The 17,885-nt window shown below is 52.4% G+C and overlaps 1 pseudogene; it reads left to right on the forward strand.

Moving 5' to 3' along the window:
* Window positions 1-17,885, forward strand: part of LOC136570611 (uncharacterized) — a 708,931-nt pseudogene that overhangs the window by 543,141 nt on the left and 147,905 nt on the right.

Genomic DNA, 17,885 nt, shown 5'->3' on the forward strand with positions numbered 1-17,885 from the left:
TGGCATCCCACAGCTACTTGGCCTCGGCCTCCACAGCCACCGAGGCTGTGTGGAAATTGGGGACACCTCCCTGTCACTGTCGAGGCGGTCACGACACAAAGCAGAGACCACAAGCAGTCTCAGATGGCAACACTTTATTATTGAACATGGCTGACCTTTTATACACTTTCTAATCCTTTATGCTTCTTCTGCCCTAACTATTGGCCACAATAAGTCAACATAACACTATTGGTGAAAAGTTACAGTGACTTCAACTAACTTTCTAAAAATACTTCGTCCAGCTGCAAAGTTCTCTTATCTTTCTTCAATTCCTCACTTCTCTCGGTCTCCTTGGTTACAGCCTTGGAGAGAGCTCCTTATCAGCTTCTTCTTGCTTCTCAGCTCCTTCTCACTCCTTTAGCTAACAGGCCCACTGTTAGATGCTCCCACAATTCCCCCTTTTTGTTTTTGAATTGTAAATACAGCTGCTATGGATTTTTGCAGGGACCTTTGCAAAAATCCAAGCAGAGAGGGGAAACACAAGACAACAATCACAACCATCAACAAAATTAACATTCCCATTCTTAATACAATCATTCCTGTCCTTCATCCATCTTTAAGTACTGATATCTGACCTTAGCCAGTGTCATCCGCACGTTCTGCTTCAGCTGCGGCACCATCCATCCTGTCCCTTCCTGTGTGCTCCAGGTAAGGTTTAACACAGCGAGCAGGAACCCATCGAGGACCATTATCTGTCAAAACACAAGCATAACCCCCCCCCAGGTTATCAGTTCCACTGGACCAGACCACATACCAGTAATTAAATCCTTGACCCTTACCTTGACATTTCTATGGAAATCTGGTTGCCTAGAATTCAAAGAAGAAAAATGGTAAAAGATTGGAGATAACTGTGAGTCAGGTAGGGGACGCAAAATGTTTAACACATAAACAGCTTTCTCTAATCTCACTTGAGGTGACTCCTGTTGCATTCCCCCTTTTTGTTTTTGAACCTGACGTTTAAGAAGACTGTGAGCCCTTTCAATGATTGCTTGGCCTGTGGTGACATGGGGAATGCTTGCATTTTCTGCGAAGCATATGCTGGGCTGTTATCTGTTTTTACGTGACACGGAACACCTAGGACAGAAAAAGCATGATAAAAATGACAAATAGCATCACAAGTTTTTTCCCTGTGAATGCAGAAACAACCATTGCATGAGAAAAAGTATCAGCTGTGACATGAACATACTTTGGGCGACCAAATTCTGGCATTTTAGTAACATCAGTTTGCCATTCCTCTAAAGCAGAGAGACCCCTAGGGTTGGTACCATAATACTGAGTGACATGAGTCATGTGACAGTCAGGACAAGAAGAAAGAATTGATTTTGTTTCACCAGGAGACAATTTGAATTGCTGCTGTAAAGCTTGAGCACTCTGGTGAAAAAATTGATGAGATAAAATTGCCTGCTGCAACACATTGGGTACAGTTTTGATTGCAGCAGCAGCTACTAGAGAATCTACATAGGCATTGCCTTAAAAAAAAAATCCCGGTAATGATGTATGGCTATGAATGTGCATGATGAAGTAAGGATGCTTTCGAGCACCAATAACTGTCCATGACTTCACTAACATGATAAACAATGGCTTCTCTTGAATATTATGCAACACTGCTTGATCTAAATGCTTAACCAAATTGGTAACATAAATGGAATCAGTAACTATATTTACAGAACCAGGAAATAAAGTAAAAGCCAAAAGAACAGCACAAAGTTCAACCAATTGAGGAGATCCCTGCTGAATCATTGTTTCCTATTCCCAGTGATCATCCTTTCTCCAAGCCACAGCTGCTTTTCTGGTTTTCCTGGATCCATCTGTAAAAACTGTTATACCTTCCACTGGAACGGGAGAACAAATTTGTTTCCCTTCAAAAGGAATCTCTTTAGTCAGTGTTAGAACAGGATGAGAAGGCAAATGGTATTTTATTTGGCCTGTAAAACAAGATAAGGCAGATTGCAACTCATGGTTATTTTGAAAGCACCATTCAAAATACCACTGTTGTACAGGTATCACAATGGTCACAGGGCTGTGTCCCAAAATCTCATGACAACGCCTGCGGCCCTTGCAGATGATAATATCTGCAAAAAGCTCATAAAGTCCTGGAGCTGTTTTCTGAGATCTGAAAGATCAAAATATCCATTCCAGAATATGCAGTTGATCTTCCCAGTTGTCACTCCATTGACACAGTATCCCACATGGTATTTCATGGTCTCTCAAAATAAACAATTGAACCGCAACAGAGATATCTATCCTGTTAACAAATTTGTGTGCTAGGGCTAATTCAATTTCTTCTAGGGTCATTTTTGCTGCTGGGGTCAGTTGCCACCTATCACTAAAGGAGGTGATGTCTGAGAGCAAATCAAACAATGGCTGCATCTGATGATTAGTTATGCCTAAATATGATTGAATCCAACCTATTGAACCAACCAATTTCTGTCCATCAGTAGCAGTTTTAACATCAATGTCTAACTTCACAGGTTGAGGCATAACTTGAGTGTTAGTCAGTAACATACCTAGATAATTCCAAGGCATGTGCTCCTGCACTTTCTCTGGAGCAATGATCAGACCAAAAGCTTTCAAATTTGTCACAGCACATTGTTTAAGAGCTGATAACTGTTGTTTGTTATCAGATGCCAACAAGATATCATCCATGTAATGATAACAGTAGCAGTTTTTAAATAGCTCCCGCACTTTTGACAAGGCCTGTGCCACAAACCATTGACAAATAGTTGGCGAATTTTTCATGTCTTGGGGAAGTACCTTCCATTGATATCTTTTATTGTGTTCAGGGTTCAGCATGATTTATGAAAGGCACAGTAAAAGCAAATTTTCTTTGTCCTGCTCAGCCAGTGGAATAGTGAAGAAACAATCTTTCAGATCAATGACAACTATTTGCTATTCCTGTGGAATCATTGTAGGTGTAGGAAGGCCTGGTTGTAAAGCTCCCATTGTTGCCATTACAGCATTTATCTGCCGTAAATCATGTAAAAGTCTCCATTTTCCTGATTTCTCTTTTATTACAAAAACAGGGGTATTCCAGGGGCTGAATGATTCCTCAATATTTCCTGCTTGCAATTGTTCTGTGACTAACTCTTGCAGGGCAGTAAGCTTTTCAGTAGTAAGGGGCCAGTGGCCAACCCAGGCAGGTTTATCTGTCAACCATGTCAGGGCTACAACTGGACGTTCATTGCCCTGCATCACAGTGGCCCCCGTTAAAAATCCATAGTAATTTTGACACCCCATTGAGATAAACAATCTCGTCCCCACAAACTTTGAGGAGCATCGGCAACATAGGATCTGATGTTAGCTTGTTGGCCATCAGGATGTTTCACATTAATTACAATGGCTGACAGGCCACCTGTTGTAGCACCCCCAGACCCCAGGAGTCCAAAACTTGCATGAGTGAGAGGCCACGACTGAGGCCAGCAAAGTCATGAGAGTATTGTGACATCTGCTCCAGTGTCAATCAAACCTGTTACTGATACGGTTCCTGGATGGACATGCATCCACTGGCAGTGAGGATGCATGTCTTTTCTGGATGGTTCTCTGTTACTTTCTCAGCCCAGAACGCTTGGGGTACTCCTGTTGATCCAAAACTTACTGTGCCGCGACTTCGGCCCACTGTATTTGGAACAAAACTCACAAAAGGTACAATTTGAGCAATGCAGGTTCCTTTCTGAATAGTGACAGGAGGGTCATCGATGGATACCATAGCATGAATCTGTCCCAAATAATCAGCATCAATAAGCCCTAGATGCACATGAATACCTCTAAGTGTGGTACTTGATCTCCCTATCAAAAACGCACTCAATCCCCATCCTATCGGACCATAGGCATCGAGGGGCGCTTTACATATTTCTTTTGTCAGAATGGTTACTGTGTCAGCGGTGGGTATATCAATCCCTGCGGACCCGCTTGTTGCCCCTGAGTATTGTTCACAAATGGGCAGCTTTGCAGTGCTGGGAAGGCCCGCATTTGCTGTTGTGGTAGTTGTTGTTGTTGGGGTATTTGTTTCCCCACACGCCCCTTCGCGCTCCTCTTTGGGTTTCCCTGCAATAGCTGAACCATTTGCATGATATTTACTCCTGCACTGTTTAGCATAGTGCCCAAGTTTAGCACAGCGATTGCACACAACATCGCTGCCTGCACTTGGCTTAAATGTTGTTTTCCGGACAACATTTGACACTGTGGTACACTGTGACCTTACGTGCCCTTGTTGTCCACAATTATAACATTTTGCTGAAGGTCTTAGCACTGCAGCAAGAGCTGCCATTTTATGCTCGACTGAACCAACTTTCGAGCAAGCAGTAACCATTTCAGACAAGGTGGGTTCCCCAGGTAAAGTGTCAATAATCTTTCTGCAGTCTGGGTTTGCATTTTCTTTAGCCAATTGTATGCACAATTTGTCTTGCAAAGTTTCATCATCTACCTGTTTCTCAATAGCTGCAGCAAGTTTTTCTGCAAATTGCAAAAATGGTTCTCTCATCCCTTGCTGTATTTCTGTTTTGGAGCTGCCCTTTCCATTGTTTTAGTTAAGGCACTCATGCCAATTTGCTGAGCTTGCGCCAAAATCGAAGGATCCCACCTTGCCTGTGAATCTGGATTGGCAAAAGACCCATTGCCCAGTAGGGCATCAACACCCACAGCATGACGAGGGTCGTGTTGAGGCAACTGCATATTTGTTAGAGCTGTGCGTTCAGCCGCTCGCCTCCAAGTGTCTTGAAATACACCATATTGTACTGGCTGGAATAGAATTGTAGCAAGATGCATGATGTCATAAGGTGCAAGCATATCTGCATTAATTACACATATTAATTGCATTACCTGTGAGGAATTAATACCATACTGAGCCACTTTTGATTGGAGATCTTGCACAACCCTCCAGGCAAAGACGTGATGACTGTCACCTTCCCCTGTTCCAGGAGCTGCTTTAAAAACTGGAGAAGCCATAGGGTTATCACAGGCAACATTTGCATTGGCACTGTTCTCCTGAGGTACTCTTGGAGCACCTAACCTTTCTATCATGTCCCAATTCTTTTCTTCAACTGCTTTCCTCCTAATAAATTCCCAAAACTCCTGAGGCTGTCGAGGAAGCACAGTTACTTGACATGGAGGCAAAGTCCATGGGGCAGCAAGGCTAGAGCTCTTGGGAGGTAAAGAGACCAGAGCTCCTTGCCCCAACTCAGGTGTTACTGCGGGCGACTCATCACTTGCTTCGCTGTTGCCATCACTGTGAGGTAGCAGAGGATACGACCTTGCAGGTTGTTCATGCAGCTCAGAGGGGAGCGGGGGACGGATGGCCTGGACTAGAGCGGAGGGAAACGGGGGGGCAGACGGCTGGGTTTGTCTCTCTGCTAAAGACATTTCAGCTGACTGGCATAGTGGTGTAGTGTATACAGGCACCATCGTGAGCTGCTGTGCAGGTGTGAGATAAAGAGGTTTAGGGGTCTGATAAGAGGATGCTATGGCAGCTCTCCCAGAAGCTTTGGCAGCTTGCCAGGTAACTTGCATGGCACCCGGACTTTCTTCAAGTTCCCCATCAGAGGCCCCCTCTGCCTCATCCCCCCCCCGTTGGGTTCTGTTATCTGCCCCAACTCTTCGTCCGCATCCTGCTCTGCTTGTTCTCGCTCTGTTTTCCATTCCTTTAATGCCTCAAAGAGCTGTTCCCAAGTAACTGCTAGATCGACAACCGTTTTATCTCCTGCTCGGATGACTTCCCACAGTCTGTCCCCGACTTTTTTCCATGCCTTAACACTAAAAGCTGTGTTGGGATCAGTGCCAAAATCCTGTGATTTAGCCCACACCAATATATTTCGAAGGGCATAGTCTGAAGTATTAATTCCGTTATTCCTTAACAAAACTTTCCATGTAGCCAGAACATTTTCTTCCTCTTTAGATAAATTATGTCCCATTATTACTAGTTGGTGGCTCGCCTACTTCCAGGTGTCTTGATAGGAGGAAATCAGGTCCGGACCTCCCTGTGGCTTCCACCTGCCCCTCTCAGCTGCACCAACGCCGCCTCCCCCACTACGTCCCAGTGGGTCACGGTTGCCAGTTGCTAGGACCCCGTATGGGCCCCCACCGACTCTGTTCTTATCACGTCGGGGCAGAGGGGAAGTGTCGCTGTCGAGGTGGTCACGACATAAAGCAGAGACCACAAGCAGTCTCAGATGGCAACACTTTATTATTGAACATGGCTGACTTTTATACACTTTCCAATTGTTTATGCTTCTTCTATCTTTACTATTGGCCACAATAAGTCAACATAACACTATTGGTGAAAAGTTACAGTGACACAACTAACTTTCTAAAAATGCTTCGTCCAGCTGCAAGGTTCTCTTATCTTTCTTCTCTCCTTGGTTACAGCCTTGGAGAGAGCTCCTTATCAGCTTCTTCTTACTTCCCAGTTTCTTTTCGCTCCTTTAGCTAACAGGCCGCTGTTAGTCCCTTTCACAATTCCCCGTTTTTGTTTTTGGACTGTAAATGCAGCTGCTATGGATTTTTGCAGGGCCCTTAGCAAAAATGCAAGCAGAGAGGGGACACACAAAACCACAATCACAACCATCAACAAAAGAGAAGGGTTTAATATCTCTGTCATTAAAAATGTAGTCATTAAAGGGGAAGCCAGAATGGGGGTAGGAGATGTCTTCTTAGTTCCTGGAGCAGGTGTCAACTTCTTTGGAAAAGACTTACAAATCCAGCTGGGAATAGAGGCAATACCAGAAGAAGAAAAGGCTGTGGACAAACTCTTAGAAATAAAGTAGCGGTGTGTACACCTCATGTGGTCCAAAATATGTTAAAATCAAAAAGGAAAAAAAAAAAAAGGAAAATAAAATGCTGGGGAAGAAATGGTTAGTAGACTCTAAGATGTAAAAATGTGAAATAATGATAACTTAACACTAGAAGTAAAAAAAAGTTTGAATCCAGCTCAATTTTTATAGAAAACAAAAAGGTACCTTAACACATGATTGTTCAGAAATTGTGCAATACCAAGCTGAAGTTCAGGAGGATGTAGCAGAACAAGCCCTCCTAGAGGGGGAAAAGATATATGTTGATGGTTCATCCAAATGCTTATTAGAGAAAAAGAATCCCTGGGCAGCCAGGGTGAGGGGTGTTGAGGCTGTGGGTGTTTGACCGCTCTTGTGCGGGCGGCAGAGTCTCGGGGCTGCGGCAGGGGCTGATCCATGGGGGTGGCCCCGCGTGACAACTTCCAGCGTTTGCCCCCCGGTGGAGGCGGCGCGGGGCGCGGGTTTGTGTGGGCGCCGCTGGGGCTCGGCAGCTGCTTGGTGGTGCCGGGGTCTCGGAGGGCGCGGGGTTGCTGCACACGCTCAGCAGCCCGGCAGCGGCGCTGGGCACGGTTTGCACAGTTTGCTGCTGAGGAGCGCGGCTGCCGCAGGGACGGAGCAGCCCGGGGGTGGCTCCCAGCCTGCTGGGGTCCCAGTGCAGGGCGGCAGCCTCAGCCCCAGTAGGTGGGTGAAGAGAGAGAGAGAAAAGGGGCGAAAGGGGGGCGAGGCACATCCCCAAGGTCCCCACAGGGGCCCTGCTATGAGTGAAGAGAGAGAGAAGAGGGGGTGGCATGAGAATAAGCGATAAGACCAAAGCAGAGATGGCCTTGATCTCTCGCTAATTCTCAAAAGCTCACCAAGTTATTTTGGTTCTCTTAAAGCAAAGATTCTTTTTTTCTTTCTTCTTTTTTTGCTGATAGGATGAGGCGGGGGGGTTGTTCTGAAAAGGTGTTAGAAGAATGGATCTGTGAAGGCTGAACAGCTAAATAATGCTCAGACGATAAAAGGCAATAGATGTTAAGACTGGCCTGGCTCTCTTTTTTTTGTTTATTTTTTTGGTTGTTTGGTTTGTTTGGTTTGGTTTTCTTTGGTTTTGGGTGGTTTTTTTGTTTTACTAATTGTGGCTCACAAGAAGAGGAATTTGCCTCTGAGTTTTCCCTTCAGTGCTGTTAAGGCTTCCTGCCTTAGAAAGAAAGGGAAGCATCCTAAGCATGGCAAGTCCCTTTTTCTCTAGGAGAACTGTCCTTTACGTGATCCCAAGAGCTGAACAGCCTAGCGCAGCTGAAGACTCAGCTGGGTACAAGAAGAACAAGCAGCTGTGGCCAAAAAAACCCAAAAAACCCAACTTGTTGCTAAACCCAGGAAGTTTTGAAGAATGCTAATGGCAAATCCTGGTGTAGAGTTGCCTTTCCTCCAGTCACTGTTCTGTGCTATTGAGAAGTCCTTTTCAGGTACTACTGACAAATGAGGCAGCAATCCAAGCCAAGGGAAAAGAGAGTGGATCCAGGCCAGCAGAATCAAAGGAGCTGTGGAGGAACCTGAGGAGTGGACTAGCACATTTAACCCGGGTGATACCAAATTGGCTGCTAAGTTGGGACTGGGTGGTAACGAACTGCAACGACCCAAATGATCCAAGGAATGTACAAAGAATCACAGCTAATTGAGAAACAAGGCCAAGGTTATATCAGTGGTTTCAAGTGCCATCTGGACAAGTTCTGAGACATGTCAGATATCCAATCTGGGGAGGAATACTTCCACTCCAAACAGGAGCATCAGGACTAATTTCGGTCAGAGAATTCTCATGTTCTGGCCTTAGCCTGTGACTTCTGCAAAGAGGAGGAGGAATTACAACTTCCATCAGGGCCATCCCATATACCCTGTTTGCTTCATCCTAATATCAGATATGCTGGGCTATAATGCTGGGTTAAATGTAAATGTTTAAATTGTGGGGAAAATTGGTATTGTAGTTTACACAATCGATGCTCATGTTGCAGGAAGTGTTGAGCACCAAATCTATCCCCTATCCAGACAGAACTCAAAACAACTGAAATAATAACTTTGTTTTGTGGATGGGAGTTATTAGTGCCTGTTGAGTGGGAGATACCTGAGGAACAGTGGGAAACCACAATTACAGAGTGTCAAAAATGATTTGCCTGGAAATTAGCAAAAAGGGAGTGGCAAAGAGAAGAGGGCAAGACTGGATTGGCCGCTGTACTCGCCACCGAGAAGATCAAATACACCTGCTATGGGCAGCAACCCCATAGGCATGGCAGGTGGGGGTATAAGCCATACCAGACCTCTATTATTCCTTTTTCTGTCACTCATCTTCTGTCTTTTCCCTTTAGGGATACCAGCAAAATCGTGTCACAAATGCTATCAAAAGCATTACAGGGAAAGAAATCAAAGTTCCTCTTTTATTACACACACCCATGTCAGCAGTCACTGCTATGACCCATCCAAATTAAGTACCTGTAGGCAAAATGGGGAAAATATTGCATTGCTAGAAACTTAGGAAAAAGTGAGAAGATATTGGGAAGTGAATGTCCAAAAGGGGAGAGATGGATTTGTTTCACATTTGCCTTTAAGGGTAGAGTCCAAGATTTGGTAAAAGAACAATCAGTAAACAAAAAGGGAAAACCAGCACAGCAATCTGACTCTGTATCAGCCCCAATTAATAAGCTGAATCTCATTATAAGACTCCAAACAGTTGTAGAGATAATAACAAACATAACTAGATGGGCATTAGAATTAATATCAAGTCAACAAAGCCAAACAAAACGATAATATATCAGAATAGATTGGCTTTAGACTATCTATTGGCTAAAGAAGGGAGTGTTTGTGGAAAATTTCATATATCAGGTGTAGATATATTAAAATAGATGACCACAAGGAAAAATAGCCCACATACTGATCCAAAACTGGGAACCAATGTTAAAAAAACTAGCTGGTGAGATCATGTATAGAATGGTGGAAGAAATTGGGCTTCTTCCTTTTATGTGTTACAGCTGTTTGGATATTTCTTCCTTGTTTGATTCCTTGTTTTATTCAGCTAATTATCAGCGTAGTCCAAAGCATAAGAAACATTGCTCAAGCTAAATGTTTTATAAAGAATAAGAGGGGAGTTTGTCATAGATGCTGTTCCAGATTGCAGTGCAAGATGTTTTCCATGACCATCTGTATGGCAGATTATCTTTGTCAAGCGGGCAGTTTGCCTTATCTCTCTCTTAGAGTGACCACATTCACAGCTCCCTCGGGAGGGGACATCTGTTGATAACAGACTATTGAATGTCACTGCATGACTGATAAGAACTATAACATCCCATTGGGAGATGCTCCGCCCAGAGGGAGGAGCCAAGCATTGCTACCCAGATATAATCCAGAGGTTTTTGAGACACCAGCACAGCTTTCTCCACTGGATTCCCCAGAGGAACAGCAGCTGCCTCTTCTTCCACTGGATCTTTGGAGGAAGAACACATCCTTCTCTAGAGGACCCCCCCCTGCACCAAGAGAATCACCCCTGACACTTCAGGAGGGCTGCAGCCACATTTCCAATTGCACTGCTACCACACCTTTACCCACAGGGTGTCAGGTTGGGTTCTGACTCTGTCAGTGTTGTTCTAGTGTACTGCATGCTTTACTTTATCCTTTAATTTTTTTCCTTCCCTATTAAAGAACTGTTATTTCCTGCTCCCATATTTTTGCCTGAGAGCCCCTAAATTTAAAGTTTATAGCAGTCAGGAAGGGTGGGGAGGGTTTACATTCTCCATTTCAGGGGAGGCTCCTGCCTTCCTTAGCAGACTCCTGTCTTTCCAAACCAAGACTGCCACACGTCCCGTGTCTGTGTTACGCCCCTGCGACTGTGCCAGCCACCCAGCACCGGGACTGGTCCCAAAGAGGCCGTGGCAGGGCCTGTGGAAGGCCCCGGTGCCCTTCCTGCTCAGCTGCGGTGGCAGCCGTGGGGGTTCATTCTGCTGCCCTGAGCGGGCAGAGCAGAGGAGCAGCTGCTTCTTGTTTGGGCCGTTGCTAAAGTTCCTGCTGGGCTGTGTCTTCAACACTTGGGGCAAGGTCTTGCCTGCAAGCTGGGGCAGTTTGGGTGGCGTGGGGGTGTCCCCAGGGCACGTGGAGGTGTGTCCTGGGGCTCTCTGTGACACAGTGCACCGTGGTCACCGTGGGATGGAAAGGGACAGAGTGTGCAAGGGTGACCTTTTGTGACACGTCGTGACGTAGGTGCTGGCAGCGCCACGGCCACGCCACAGTGCTCGGTGCATGCGACGGGACAGGACGGGACAGAGCAGTGCTGTGAGGAGCCCCCACACAGCCAACTCGTTCCTTGCTGACCCGGAGCTTTTCCCAGGCGTTCCCTGTGCAGGTGACCTCGAGGCCAGGCTGCGGGACTCGGTGACGTGGAGCATTTCCCAAGCGTCTGCCATCCCTGCGGCCGGTGCCCTCGAGGACAGACTGCGGGACTTGCAGTCCTATTTCCCTTTTGAGACTTCTCTCTTGCTGCTGCCCTCGAGGACAGACTGCAGGAGTTCCTGTCCTGTAGCCTTCCCGAGGCTCCTCTGTTGCAGGTGCCTTCAAGGCACAACTGCAGCACTTGCTCATCTTCAGCTCTTCCGAGGCCTCTCTGCTTCAGCAAGCACTCATAACTGCAAAGAGTGACATGGAGCAGAGACCCCCCAGCGTGCCCAAGCTGGCCTGGCTGGAGGAGGAAGAGGCTGGAGCTACCTCAGCACAGCAGCCTGAAGAACTGGAGCAGTTCCAGCTGCTGCAGGAGCGTGAGTGTCAGAGCTGGGCCACAGGGCTGGTGCCTGTAGCCAGCCTGGCCCCATCCCATCCCATCCCATCCCATCCCATCCCATCCCATCCCATCCCATCCCATCCCATCCCATCCCATCCCATCCCATCCCATCCCATCCCTGTGGACATATCCATGGATAGGACAGAAGCTGGGCTGGAGCACCTGGCAGCCACGCTCCATCCCCTGGGGCATCCCGAGGCTCTCCCTGCCTGGGCAGTGCAGGGCTGGGCTGTGTTCTCCGGCCTCTCCTGCAGCCCCTCAGCTCTGGCTGCGCTCGCTCTTTGCCAGATGCAGCCCAGGACCGGACACAAGAACAGGAAGCCGCCCGTGGCCGCTTGGGCAGAACGGCGCAGGTACCTGCGGCCATCCCCACCTGGGCTGGGCCTGCTGGCACTGCTCAGCCAAGCACCAGGCTTGGAGCGCTCCATGGATTCTCCCTCTCTTGCTGCCCTTCTCCTGCTGACCCTGTGTGAATTCATCATGTGCCTTTGGCAGGAAGAGACCGCCGGTGCGGGCACGGGCGTCTTGGCCAACCTTCCGTTCCTCGATGCTGAGATCAATGCTGCCATGCTGGATTTGCTTGTGGAGAAGGGTGTCTCCAATCCAGTGCAAGTAAGCAGCCTGGGGCAAGGGCTCGATGGCCCCAGCAGTGGTGCGGCGCCTCGAGCCGGCTCTGCCGGGCTCCCTCGGCCTTTGAGGCCCGGCCCAATGCGGTTGGAAGGGAAGCACTTCTCAGGGGGAGTTGCTGCTCTGGCAGCTCTCCAAGTCTCCCCGTGCCCTCTGCAGGTGCCCGCCATGGTGAGGTCCATCCACCAATGGCTCACAGCCAATGAGGCTGCTGGGCACAGGCTGGACAAGGCCCTTCTGGAGCTGACCGAGGAATACCCCTCTGACGTGCTGATCACCCTCTTGCGCTGGGCCCCATCGTGTGACAGGTAGGGCAGCCCCACGTGCCTTGAGGGCTTTGGGTTCACCGGCCCATCACCCTGTAGAGCCTGTCCCTGCTGACTGCCAGACAGGCGGGCAGTTCCAGGATCCTCTGGCTCCTCGGTTTTCCAGGGCTGCCATATCAGCTCCTGAGCCTGGTGCCACGCTCCCTCCCTGCCCCTCGGGGCCTGTACCCACGTGGGCTGGCTGGCCGCTGCCGGCCAGGGGCAGTGGGCAGAGGCAGGGCTCAGGGCCAGCGCGGGGCCCTGCAGCTGCCCAGGCCACGGTGCTGTGGCCGAGCCCGCCCTGACACAGAGCTCTGACCCCACAGAGCTGCCGCCACCATGTGGGGAACCATCATGTCCTCGAGCAGGACTGCGGAGCCGGCGCTGCTGCTACTCCTCGATGTGCTGAGCGCCTGGCCAGTGCACAGCATGTACACCTCCGATGGGGACAACGCAGGAGTCTTTGCCCTGGCTGTGAGTTTCTGGTGCCGGCCTTTGCCAGCCCCCAGGCCGCCTCTCCAGCACCCAGCTCTCTGTCCTCCCCTCAGCTGCATCTCCCTGCCTCAGGCACTGGGCTGAATCCTGCCTTAGGGGAGGGGTTCAGGGGCACCAGACCCGCTGCTCCCCCCGTGTCTCCCCCAGCCTCTCCCTGGCATGCTCAGGCCCTGCCACGTGGATGTCTTGGCACTGAGCCTTGTCTCTGGCTGTTTTATTTCTTGCAGGCAACCATGGCCCTGTGGAGAGTCTTCAATCTGGCCTGGCGCTCGCCTGTGGTGCTGGAGTATTTCTCCAATCTCTTTCTGCGTCTGCTCTTCCAAGCTTACATCAGCATGCAGGATATGCCAGGAGAGGTTGAGACCTTCTGGCAGGGATGCCAGGAGCAACACGGCCTCTCCGCCAACCCCAACAGGTGCTCCATGCCCGTCCTCCCAGTCTCCCCATCCCTCCCATGGCCCCAGGGTAGGAGCCGGGGCTCCCAGCGTGACCTGGGCTTTGCTCTGCACACAGCTTTGCACTGCAGACCCTGAAGGCCCTGCTCTGCCAAATGCGCTATGAGGACGTGGTGCTGTCCATGGAACGCAAGCGTGCCTGGGACACGCTGCTCTGTGCTGACACCCACCACTGTGCAGTGCGTCTGCTGGCCAGGTGAGACCTCGTTCTCCCCACCGCCCCTCTCCTTTGTGCCTGCAACACCCCACACAGTCCCCGTGCTCATGGGCAGCCGGGCCTTGTCACCAAGGGAGGCATGAGCAGACTGGAAAAGGCCAGCACAGGAGGCTGCCCGGGAACAGCTGCCTCCCAAAGCACCCTTGGGATGCTCGGGAGCAGACCAGAGCTCTGCGAGCCAGCCCTGGGAGAGATTTGCCCGCCCGGCCCAGGAGCAATGGTGCCTTTTTCTCCCTGCCAGGGAGATGCGCCGTGTCTCCATCATCTGGTGTTGCGGCATGGCATCCTGCCTCTTTGACCTGCTCAGCCAAGGCATTTCAGACTGGGAGCTGCCCGCCCTGGCCTTCCTGGTGGAGGTGAGCCCCATGGCCAGCGCTGCCTGGCTGAGCTGCCTCCCAGTCCTCTGCCCTCTCGTAGCCGCAGCTGCCTGGGACACTGCCCGTGCCCTGTGCTGCTGCCTTGGCTCGGCCCTGTGCACTTCTGAGCTCCTGCCAGCTGGGCACCTCTGTGCCTGCTCTGTGCCTGCTCTGTGCCTTTCAGGTCCTGGATTGCCTGGACTTGAGCGAATGCGGTAAAAAAGTCCTGGAGATCTTGACAAGGCACCTGCAGAGCGAGTCCAGGCAGATGCATGGCGTGGCGCTGCGAGGCCTCGTGGTGCTCACCTCGATGGTGAGAAGGAGGAAGCAGCTGAATCTGTGCTGGCAGCGTGGGGCTGGGGCAAGCAGCCCCTTGGGCTTAGCTGGGCTTTGGCAGCTGTGGCAGCTGCTCCCAGCTCTCCAGGGTCGCTGTTCAGCTGCCTGAGTGCTTTGGGACAGGCCTTCGGCCTCTGAGCCCTGCAGCAGCAGCAGCAGCAGCAGCGTGTGGTTGCCCAGCCTTGTTTTGCACACAGGATCCAAGCATGTACAGCCTGACTGAAAGCCTTGGGAAGCTACTGTGGGATAGGGATGAAGACATCGTGGAGAAGACCCTCATTGTGCTCATCCTCCTGATGCTGCAGAAAGACCTGGCAATAGCCAGCCCCATTGCCCTGCAGCTGGCTGAGGTGCTCTGGCACCTCTTTGACAATGTGAGGCTCTGTGCCCCCAGCCACGGGCACTTGGGTGCTGCCTTGGGCCTGGGCACAGGGAGGCCTGGAGCAGCTGATGTGGAGGGCTTTGGCTTCCTTTTCAACAGGACAACAGCCTTGTGCAGCTGCTCTCCATTCGCCTCTTCCAAGACGTGATCACCTTGGTAGTGGCAAACGGAGAAAAGGCCCTGAAGAAGCACGTGAGCCAGAGCCTGCTCCCACTCTTCTTCCACTGCCATGATGAGAATGGGTGTGTGGCACAGGTGAGGCCTCCTGGGTGTCCCCATGGAAGGGAGCTCAGCTGTCTCCCCAGCCCCTGGCACCTGACGGGCTCCAGCCTCCTCCCGGCCCTGGCACAGAGATGCGGTCCGGTGCCCTGGGCTGCGGTGCCATCTCTGGGTCTCTGCTGCTCTGCAGGCCTCTCGGGAAACGCTGCTTTCTGCAGTAAGCTTCCTGAAGAGGAAGGATCTCAAGCAGCTGCTGCAGACGGATCAGATGTGGAGATTTGCCGAGTGCTTGGTAAGGACAGCCTGGAATGCCCAGCCCAATGCCTGGAGAAGCTGCCTGCCCGCGGCGCCCAGTCTGTGGGGCTGGCAGCTGTGGCCCCTGCCCAGTGCCGCAGGCAGGGGCACCAGCCTGCGCCCCACACGCCGCTCCCTTGCCTGGGCCCTGCGGGCTCTTCTCCAGGCTCCTGTGGCCCCAAGGCCGGGGCCGATGGAGCCCCGAGCCAGCCGGGCTCTGCTGCGGGGCGGCACCGCGGCTCGCCGGGGCCTCCGCCCCGTGCCGAGCCCGGCGCCTGCGGCTGCTGGCCGGGCCTCAGGGCTCTGTGGGCAGGGGGAGCAGTGGCGGCCGTAGGCAGCGCCCGGCCCAGGGGCAGGGCCCGCATCAACCCTTTCCCTCCGTGCCCCGCCGCTCTCTGCAGCTGGCAGAGGACAGGAGCCGAGCGGCCGACCAGCTGCGCCTGGCCCTGCCCTACGTGCGGAGCGCACAGGAGCCCCTGCGAGAGGCGGCCGTCAGGTTCATGGGTGAGCGCCAAGGCCGGCTCCCTCCCCGGCCCGGCCCGCCGCAGCTCGGCCCCAGCCCCGCCTGCTGCCCCGGCAGCAGGATCCGGGCGCGGGCATGTGCAGCCCCGGCGGGGCTCGGCATTGCTGCTGCCGCCCTCTGGCAGCCGTGGCCTGGGGCGGCAGCGTGCGCCAGGGGCCCGGGCTGAGCCCTGCCGGGCCAGCAGGGCGTGTGGCCTCGGGGCTGGCAGCGCCCGTGGGCGGCAGCTGTGGCTCTGAAGGCAGGACACGCTCTGTGTTCCCCAGGGATGGCCGGGCGCTTCCTGACAGGGCAGCAGCCGCACTTCCGCATCATCTGCAGGGGTGAGTGAGGCCCGCGGGCTCTCGCCGGGGGCTGCCGCTGGCACCTGCGTTCCCTGGCCCGCCCGCGGACGGCTCCGCTCCCTGCGCGCCCCAAGGTGCCCACAGCACAGACACCTTGCAGGCGCCTGGGGGACATTCCTGGCCAGCAGCTGCCAGCTCGTCCTTCTTGCCTCCTGCTTCCTCCAGACCGTGCCAGGAGCTGCGTGCTATGCACGAGCCTGGAGGCTCTCCCCAGCTCCCCGCAGATCCAGCCTCTGACTGGGCCTCTGTTTCTCTCTCTGCAGCCCTTCAGGACATGACGGATGACACCAGCCCTGCCATCTCATGCCTGGCGCTTCAAGCTCTGGACATCCTTTTAGCTCTACAGAGCGTTCCCTGCTCCCGACTCCAGAAGATGCGAGACCAACTGCGCCGCCTCTGGCACTCGCGGCCTTTGCTGCGTGGCCGTGGCTGAGTGTCCTGCTGCGGCGCTGTGCAGAACTGCTCCGGGAGGCTGCGTCTGCTGGGGCCACCTGAGCCTGCGGGGAACACCTCTCCTCTGCCAGCACTTCCTTTCCCTTCACCCCCTAGAGGAACATTAAATTGCTGTTGTTGGATAGCCGCCTGTCCAGGAGCTTTCTCTTGGTGCAGAGTGTCTTCAGGCCAATGGGGAAGAGGGGGAAAAGGCTGCTTGGTCTGCGCAATTTGCCCAAGGTTGTGGTGTGGAAGGGAAAGTGTGGAAGAATGGCTGGAGGAAAAGGGCCATGGATCCGTGGAAATGTTGTACAAGCAAGCCCCATGATAACGGAGCATACATGTTAACTTAGCAGCTTGGCATAAGTGGGCCGCACTTAGCAGAACCAGGCCGCATGCCATGATAGGAAGATGCTGTGTCCTGCCTGCTGACAAGGTCGAACGGGCAAGGACAGCAACGAGAACAGAAACCATAAAGTATGCATAACCACAAAGTAGGAGGAATATGTAAATGTAATCTCTTGCTTTAAACCAAGAAACTCACGACAGGTATGAGCAATTAAACCAATAAACTAAAGACAAGTATGCATAATTACTGGAAAACAATATAAAAGTACCGGTGTACTCAAGATAAACTGAAGCTTGCTTTACCAATCATATTGATTGACTGCTTGTCTTCCCTCTCCGCCATCAGGAGGGGGCTGTGGGATCTGAGAGGGGCAGGAGGGGCTTTGGTGGCTCCTGGGGAGGTCAGGAAGATATCAGGGGGAGGTTTCAGGGGGTCCTGGCTGGGCTGGGGGCCACAGGGAGGGCGCTGGGAGGGGCTGGGGGTGTCCCTGAGAGGTTTTGGGGGTGCTGAGCCCTGCGGACCCCCCAGAGATGCCACTGGACGCCGCCCGCAGCAAGATGCTGACGGGCATCGGGGGCTTCGTCTTGGGCTTCGTCTTCCTGGCGCTGGGGCTCGGCTTCTACGTGCGCAAGAAGGTCAGGGCGGGTGCCGGGGGTGGCGTCCCGGCCGTGGCGGAGCGTGTGCGCTCCCGCCGGGGCCCCCAGCCCGGTGTCACCCCCTTTTCTCTGCCCACAGAGCTCCTGAGCCGGCGGCGGCCGCAGCCCCTCCCCGTGGGCTCGGGCCCGGCCGGGATCCCCGCTCCGTCCCCGCTCCGCTGATTTTGGGGGGGTCCCGTGTTCCCCCCCAGCCCCGCTGGCGCTCTGCCCCCGCCCAGTGCCTGCTCCCAGTGCTCCCAATAAAGCTTCCCAGTTGGCCCCGGGGCCGTTTATTGGGGG

Source organism: Molothrus aeneus, unplaced genomic scaffold, assembly GCF_037042795.1.
Source record: "Molothrus aeneus isolate 106 unplaced genomic scaffold, BPBGC_Maene_1.0 scaffold_35, whole genome shotgun sequence".
NCBI lineage: Eukaryota > Metazoa > Chordata > Aves > Passeriformes > Icteridae > Molothrus > Molothrus aeneus.